The following is a 7381-nucleotide window of genomic DNA, read 5'->3' on the forward strand; positions in this document are numbered from 1 at the left end:
AAAAATCAAAACAAAAAGCATCCCAACTCCCCAGATGAAGGAATCATACCGTATCCATGCACATATAGCAAACCAATACAACGAGATATCAGTGAATAAAGTGTAATTGTAGGTCGTCGGAGGCACTGCTCCGTAACACCCCAACTGTAATTATTACGCGCAGAACGACAGCTCTCCTTATGAAAAAAAAAAATGTTGGCATCAATCGTCTTTTCTCTGCACTGCAGACACGTTGCAGCTTTGAGCAGAACTACCCAATCCCACCCCTGCTCTTTCCCCTTCACTTCTGAGCCTCTCTCACATGCCTTCACATTATCAAGAAATGCGTATGTCTTTGTTTTACGAGGATGACGATGGAATGCTTTCTCTGAGATGGAAAGCGCCACCTCATCATTTCGAGTTCTGAATCAGGTGTAGTTGGGACTAAATTACAGGTGCATTGTACCATTATAAACACATAACGGGGCACGATTGGCTTCTCATAATGATGGAAAGTCAGTGAGAAAAGGAAGCTTGCTTTGCGTGAATGCACCCTCCATTTGGATAGGTAGCATTTAGGATGGACTGCTGTACAGTCCAATGGCAGTCTACAGGACCAATGGCGAGCCACCCGGCAATTGTGTGAATGAGATAGATTGCGGTTACGACCAAATCATCCGTCCTAAAGATAATTTCACTCAGATCAGCCGCATGTTTGATCGGCTGTATATCTACAATGATCAATGCAATTCATCGTCGTTTTGTGATTTTTTTTACGAGGGTAAAATACTCTACCTTTTGTAAATGTAAGCCTTGCTTTATTTTTGATGATGCAATTTTAAGCGTCACTTGTCGATCAGCAGATTAAAATAGAAACGTCATTTGATGGAAGACTGTATATTTATGTTGAATGTTTCACAACAATGACTGAACTGCAACTTCGCATTCGTTACTGCAATTACCTATTGGGCACTTTTTCCTAGATTGGCTTGTATAGGCCTAGACTACTAATTTAAAAAACACTTTGACAGACCGCAGGGTCGTGTAAATGTAATGTCCGTCATAAATTGAGGTTATGCGGAAAGGCGTTCCCCAAACTCTCCAGATCGAATCGTCCCTAAAATGTCAAATTGACCGTGCAGTAAGAATGTCAAGTGAAACAGCAAAAGCCACAGTGTTGTCTGCTGTGATGGACACCAATGTCTCCAGAGGGAAATGCATACAATTTTTTTTGCCTACATTTAAAAAAATACATAAACATGGTCACGCTGAATGGTTTGCTAAAGAAGGAGTTGTGTGTATAACTTTAGTCCGTCCCCTCGCCGGGCTCGAACCAGGGACCCTCTGCACACATCAACAACAGTCACCCACGAAGCATAGTTTACCCATCGCTCCACAAAAGCCAGGGGCCTGGCAAAGCAAGGGGAGGTCTCAAAGTGAGTGACGTCACCAATTGAAACACTATTAGCGCGCACCACCGCTAACTAGCTAGCCATTTCATATCCGTTACACTCACTCCCATTTTGACCTCCTTTTCCACAGCAACCAGTGATCCGGGTCAACAGCATCAATGTAACAGTATAGACTTTACTTCCATCCCTTCACCCCGACCTGGCCCGCGAACCAGGGACGCTCTGCACACATCAACAACAGTCACCCTCGAAGCATCGTTACCCATCTCTCCACCTTCTATAAGTAGAGCATTAAATCCTGGCTTCCAATGCCATTAGTGTAACAGTATAACTTTAGACCGTCCCCTCGCCCATACCCGGGCGCGAACCAGGGACCCTCTGCACACATCAACAACAGTCACCCTCGAAGCATCGTTACCCATCACTCCACAAAATCCGCAGCCCTTGCAGAGTAAGGGGAAGCACTACTTCAAGGTCTCAAAGCCAGTGATGTCACCGATTGAAACGCTATTAGCGCGCACCACCGCTAACTAGCTAGCCATTTCACATCCATTACATGTGCAGGGCTACTTTTGACAAGCAAAAGTGACAGATATCTCAAATTAAAAAGTCAAACTACAAGCCTGTAATTCAAGACCCTGTCCTTGGCTTAGTTCTTAGTATATCAAATCAAATTTGATATGTTACATGCATCAAATACAACAAGTGTAGACCTTACCAGGAAATGCTTAGTTACAAGCCCTTAACTATCAATGCAGTTCAAGAAATAGAGTTAAGAAAATATTTACTAAATAAACTAAAGTAATAAAAAAATAACACAATAAAATAACAACAATGAGGCTATATACAGGTGGTACCAGTACAGGTTAGTCAAGGTAATTTGTACATGTAGTTTGGCGTAAAGTGACTATGCATAGATAATAAACAGCAAGTAGCAGCAGTGGAAAAACAAAGGGTGTGTGTATGTCAATGTAAATAGTCTGGGTGGCCATTTGATTAATTGTTCAGCAGTCTTATGGCTTGCGGGTAGAAGCTGTTAAGTAGCCTTTTGGTCCTAGGCTTGGCGCTCTGGTACCACTTACCGTGCAGTAGCAGAGAGAACAGTCTATGACTTGGTGACTAGAGTCATTGACCATTTTGTTGGCCCTTGCTCTGACACCGCCTAGTATATAGGTCCTGGATAGCAGGAAGCTTGGCCCCAGTGATATACTGGGCCGTACGCACTACCATCTGTAGCACCTTACGGTCAGATGCTGAGCAGTTGCCATACCAGGCGGTGATGCAACCTGTCAGGATGCTCTCGATGGTGCAGCAGTAGAACTTTTTGAGGATCTGAGGACCTACGACAAATCTTTTCAGTCTCCTGAGGCAGGAAAGGTGTTGTCGTGCTCTCTTCCCATCATTCTTGGTGTGTTTTCGACCATGATAGTTTGTTGGTGATGTGGACACCAAGGAACTTGAAACTCTCAACCCGCTCCACTACATCCCCGTCAATGTTAATGGGGGCATGCTCGGTCCGCCTTTTCCTGTAGTCCACAATCATCTCCTTTGTCTTGATCACGTTGAGGGAGAGGTTGTTGTCCTTGCACCACACAGTCAGGTTTCTGACCTCCTTATAGGCTGTCTCATCGTTGTCGGTGATCAGTCCTTCCACTGTTGTGTCATCAGCAAACCTAATGATGGTGTTGGAGTCGTGCCTGGCCATGCAGTCGTGCGTGAACAGGGAGTATAGGAGGGGACCGAGCACATACCCTTGAGGGGCCCCAGTGTTGAGGATCAGCATGGCAGATGTGTTGTTGCCTACCCTTACCAACTGGGTGCGGCCCGTCAGGAAGTCCACAATCCAGTTGCAGAGGGAGGTGTTTCATTCCAGGGTCCTTAGCTTAGTGATGAGCTTTGTGAGCAGTTTGGTGTTGAAAGCTGAGCTGTAGTCAATCAACAGAATTCTCACATAGATGTTCCTTTTGTCCAGGTGGGAAAGCGCAATGTGGAGTGCGATTGATATTGCATAATCTGTGGATCTGTTGGGGCAGTATGCGAATTGGAGTGGATCTATGGTTTCCGGGTTGATGGTGTTGATGTGAGCCATGACCAGCCTTTCAAAGCAGTTCATAGCTACCGACGTGAGTGCTACTGGGCGGTAATCATTTAGGCAGGTTAATTTCGCTTTCTTGGGCACAGGGACAATGGTGGTCTGCTTGAAACATGTAGGTATTACAGACTTGGTCAGGGAGAGGTTTAAAACGGCAGTGAAGACACTTGCCACTTGGTCCACGCATGGTTTGAGTACACGTCCTGTTAATCTGTCTTGCCCTGTGGCTTTTGAATGTTGATCATTTTAAAGGTCTTGCTCACATCGGTTACGTAGAACGCGATCACACAGTCGTCCGGAACAGCTGGTGCTCTCATGCATGCTTTAGGCATTTAGTTCGTCTGGTAGGCAGGTGTCACTGGGCAGCTCGCGGCTGGGTTTCCCTTTGTAGTCCGTAATAGTTTGCAAGCTCTGCCACATCCGACGAGCGTCAGAGCCGGTATAGTAGTAGTCAATCTTAGTCCTGTATTGAAGCGTTGCCTGTTTGATGGTTCATCTGGGGGTGTAGCAGGATTTCTTATAAGAGTTCGGATTAGAGACCCGCTCCTTGAATGCCTTTTTCTCGGTGCGGATGTTGCCTATATTCCATGGTTTCTGGTTGGGGTATGCACGTAGGGTCACTGTGGGGACGACATCATCAATGCACTTATTGATGAAGCCGGTGATTGAGGTGGTATACTCCTTAATGCCATTGGATGAATCATGGAACATATTCAAGTCTGTGCTCGCAAAACAGTCCTGTAGCGTAGCATCTTCGTCATCTGACCGCTTCCGTATTGAGTCACTGGTACTTTCTGCTTTAGTTTTTACTTGTAAAGATGAATCAGGAAGATAGAATTATGGTCAGATTTGCCAAATGGAGAGTGAGGAAGCGCTTTGTATGCGTCTCTGTGTGTGGAGAAAAGGAGGTCTAGAGTTATTTTTTTTTTAAATCTCTGTTGCACATGTGACATGCTGGTAGAAATGAGATAACAGATTTAAGTTTGCCTGCATTAAAGTCCCTGGCGACTAGGAGTGCTGCTTCTGGATGAGCATTTTATTGTTTGCTTATGGCCTTGTACATCTCATTGGGTGCAGTCTTAGTGCCAGCATCAGTTTGTGGTGGTAAATAGATGGCTACGAATAATATATATAGTGTGGTCTACAGCTTATCATGAGGTACTCTACCTCAGGCGAGCAATACCTCAAGACGTCTTTAATATTAGACATCACGCAGCAGCTGTTATTGACAAATAGACACACACCCTTTACCCTCAGAAGTGGGGCAACATTGCCATATGATCCTAACGATATATGAATGTGTAAAAGCAGTGTGATGGAAATCTCCGCTGCTATAGCTGGTGGCTGCAGCAGCCATATTGCTCTGACCTCAGGAAGGAAGGGATAAAGAAAACTAGGAAGCAAAGGCATTTAGGCCTATGAGTGTTTGGACATGGACTGTTGATGGTAGAAAGACCGCATGAAGAGAGATGGGAAGCTGCAACGAAAAAGACTGTAGTTTTGATCATTCAGTCGGAGTGCGAGATCGAGGCCGAGAGAACATAGAGACTTCAATGATCTCGCCATCGTCTAGAACCAGCATTGAGAAAGGATCTTCATCTCTTTGCCAACCAAAACACCTCACATGTGGCTTATTAAGAGCTGCAGAGCTTCACTTAGATATGTAATGCCAGTGATAGAAATGAGATGCCATTGACCCCATGCCTACATGATAATGTCAAAAACCACAGTGGAGCACATTAGGTAAAAATGGTATGTTAATGGAGTAAAGTAATTGAGTAGAAGGAGTTTACACATGCATGACAGTTTACATATAGGCAATTCCACTGTGCAGATGCAAAGTTTGGTAACAGAATGATAGTTTGTGCTGTTTGTGTCATCATTCTGTTTCCAAACTTTGCATCTGCACTGCTCTTCAAGTAAATGTGTTTTTGTACAAAAGAATCTGTAGAAATTGATACAAATGATCTGTGTGTGTGTATAGAGTTGGTTTGTTTAACTTTGCAACCATTGGTTTTAGTTTGACATATAGTACATTTTAAAGTTAAAAATCTGAGTCTCAGCATCACTCTGTTACCATGGAATTACCCATTACCCAATTACCCAACCTTTCAAGGTAGAGCTCCCATCTACAAATAAACTAATGATCAGCTTCCTATGAGTGTCATTCTTTGCTGTGTTATGCCAAGTGGCCCTCTGAAGCTGGGTTTACACAGGCAGCCCAATTCTGGTACTCTTTTTTCACTAAGTGGTCTTTTGACCAATCAGGTCAGCTCTGAAAGATATCTGATGTGAAAAGATCTGTTGTGATTGGTCAAAAAGCAGTTAGTGGAACAACTATCCGAATTGGGCTGCCTATGTAAACGCAGCACATGACAAGCCTTGAGCTCTGACCAATGATGCATAGCCACGTACCCTCTCATTAATCTGTTTTAGAGAGTTGCCTAATTAATCTAATCAACGACTACTGGCACTGCTTGTTGAAGGAAAATACAAGGAGACTGGTTGATGGGTGGGTGTCAGTCTTGTGCAAACAGGTGTTGGGACCCTCCTTGCCCTTTCTGAGGGGATGCCTCTGAAAACACCAGCTTCACGCAGGTTGGTGTTTCACCGCAGCTGTTCCCTCTTGGAAAGGGTCCCATCCTCTTTGTGGTTCCCTGCAACATCATACAGAAAATGAGTAGGAATCTCTGCAAACCTGGAAAGAAGGAGAGGAATGCATGATGGACGCAATGGCACTGCAAGACTTCAATTATCGTCAGTAAATCATGGAAAGAAAAGCGTACGCTGCTCATTCATAAAAAAAAATACATGGTTCTATTCTGTCTATAGTAATAGTAGCTTTATTTTGCAGAAACTTATCTTAATCACTTTCTGTTCTAGACTCTAGAGAAATGTGCATTTGGAAAGTACACCTATTCTGTGTGAGCATAGTTCAAACACAACATCATATGGACATCTATGGACACACTGGATGCAGTACATAGGTCCTCAAACAGCCTCCACCCACACACACACTGTACAAACAAAACTCATCTCTCTACAAAGGACTTGAGAAAAATAGAAATGACTGACTAATAGTTCTCAGGAATGAGCCAATCAAAGGCCTCAAACTGTGACTCGATTGGCTCGTGGAAAACCATTGGCTCATTTTGAGAGGAAGTTTTTTGCTCACTAAATATTTGGGTCCTCTCGTTTCATTCCAAGTCACTGAAATTGTAGCACTCAACGTGATTTCTGACAACAAAGGCCAAACCACCACGTCTGAAATGGAACAAAAGACAAACTGACTTAATCTGAGAGGTACAAATATTTAGTCATGGGTTTTTAACTATCTGGACTACAAATAGGAAGACATTTGAGGTTCCATCACACCCATACTACATACCACTACTGTCTATTTATCTACGGTTGAAGATAAGTAACATATATTATGAACTCGATGAAGCCTGGACATACAACATGCGAGACTTCAGATCTGTCTCATCGTGTTACTATGCTGTAACTCTTGACAATACCATTATCATATTGACTTTGCTGCATGCTCCAACCAACTGTATGCAAATGAGATGGATTCTTGGTGTCAGATTGGGTAAGATGGAGATCTATCGTTCCATTCCCCACCACCACACCCTTTTGTTACACTGTGACCAGGTGAGGGTTTATGATGATGTCGTTACCATTTCAGTAGGCTTGCTAGGGGAAGAATGCAACCCAATATCACTTACTATGACTCATCGCCTCATACTGTATTTTTATTGTCTGCACTGCAGTGAAACTGTATTTTATTATTAACAAAGAATATAATGAAATCGGGAATTAAGAAATTTGATCACTTTTGTTGCTGAGAATTAAAAAGGCTTTTGAAGTTTGCCATTTCAGACTTGATTTGCCCTTA

This window comes from Oncorhynchus nerka, linkage group LG26 (genome assembly GCF_034236695.1).
Source record: "Oncorhynchus nerka isolate Pitt River linkage group LG26, Oner_Uvic_2.0, whole genome shotgun sequence".
Classification (NCBI taxonomy): Eukaryota; Metazoa; Chordata; class Actinopteri; order Salmoniformes; family Salmonidae; genus Oncorhynchus; species Oncorhynchus nerka.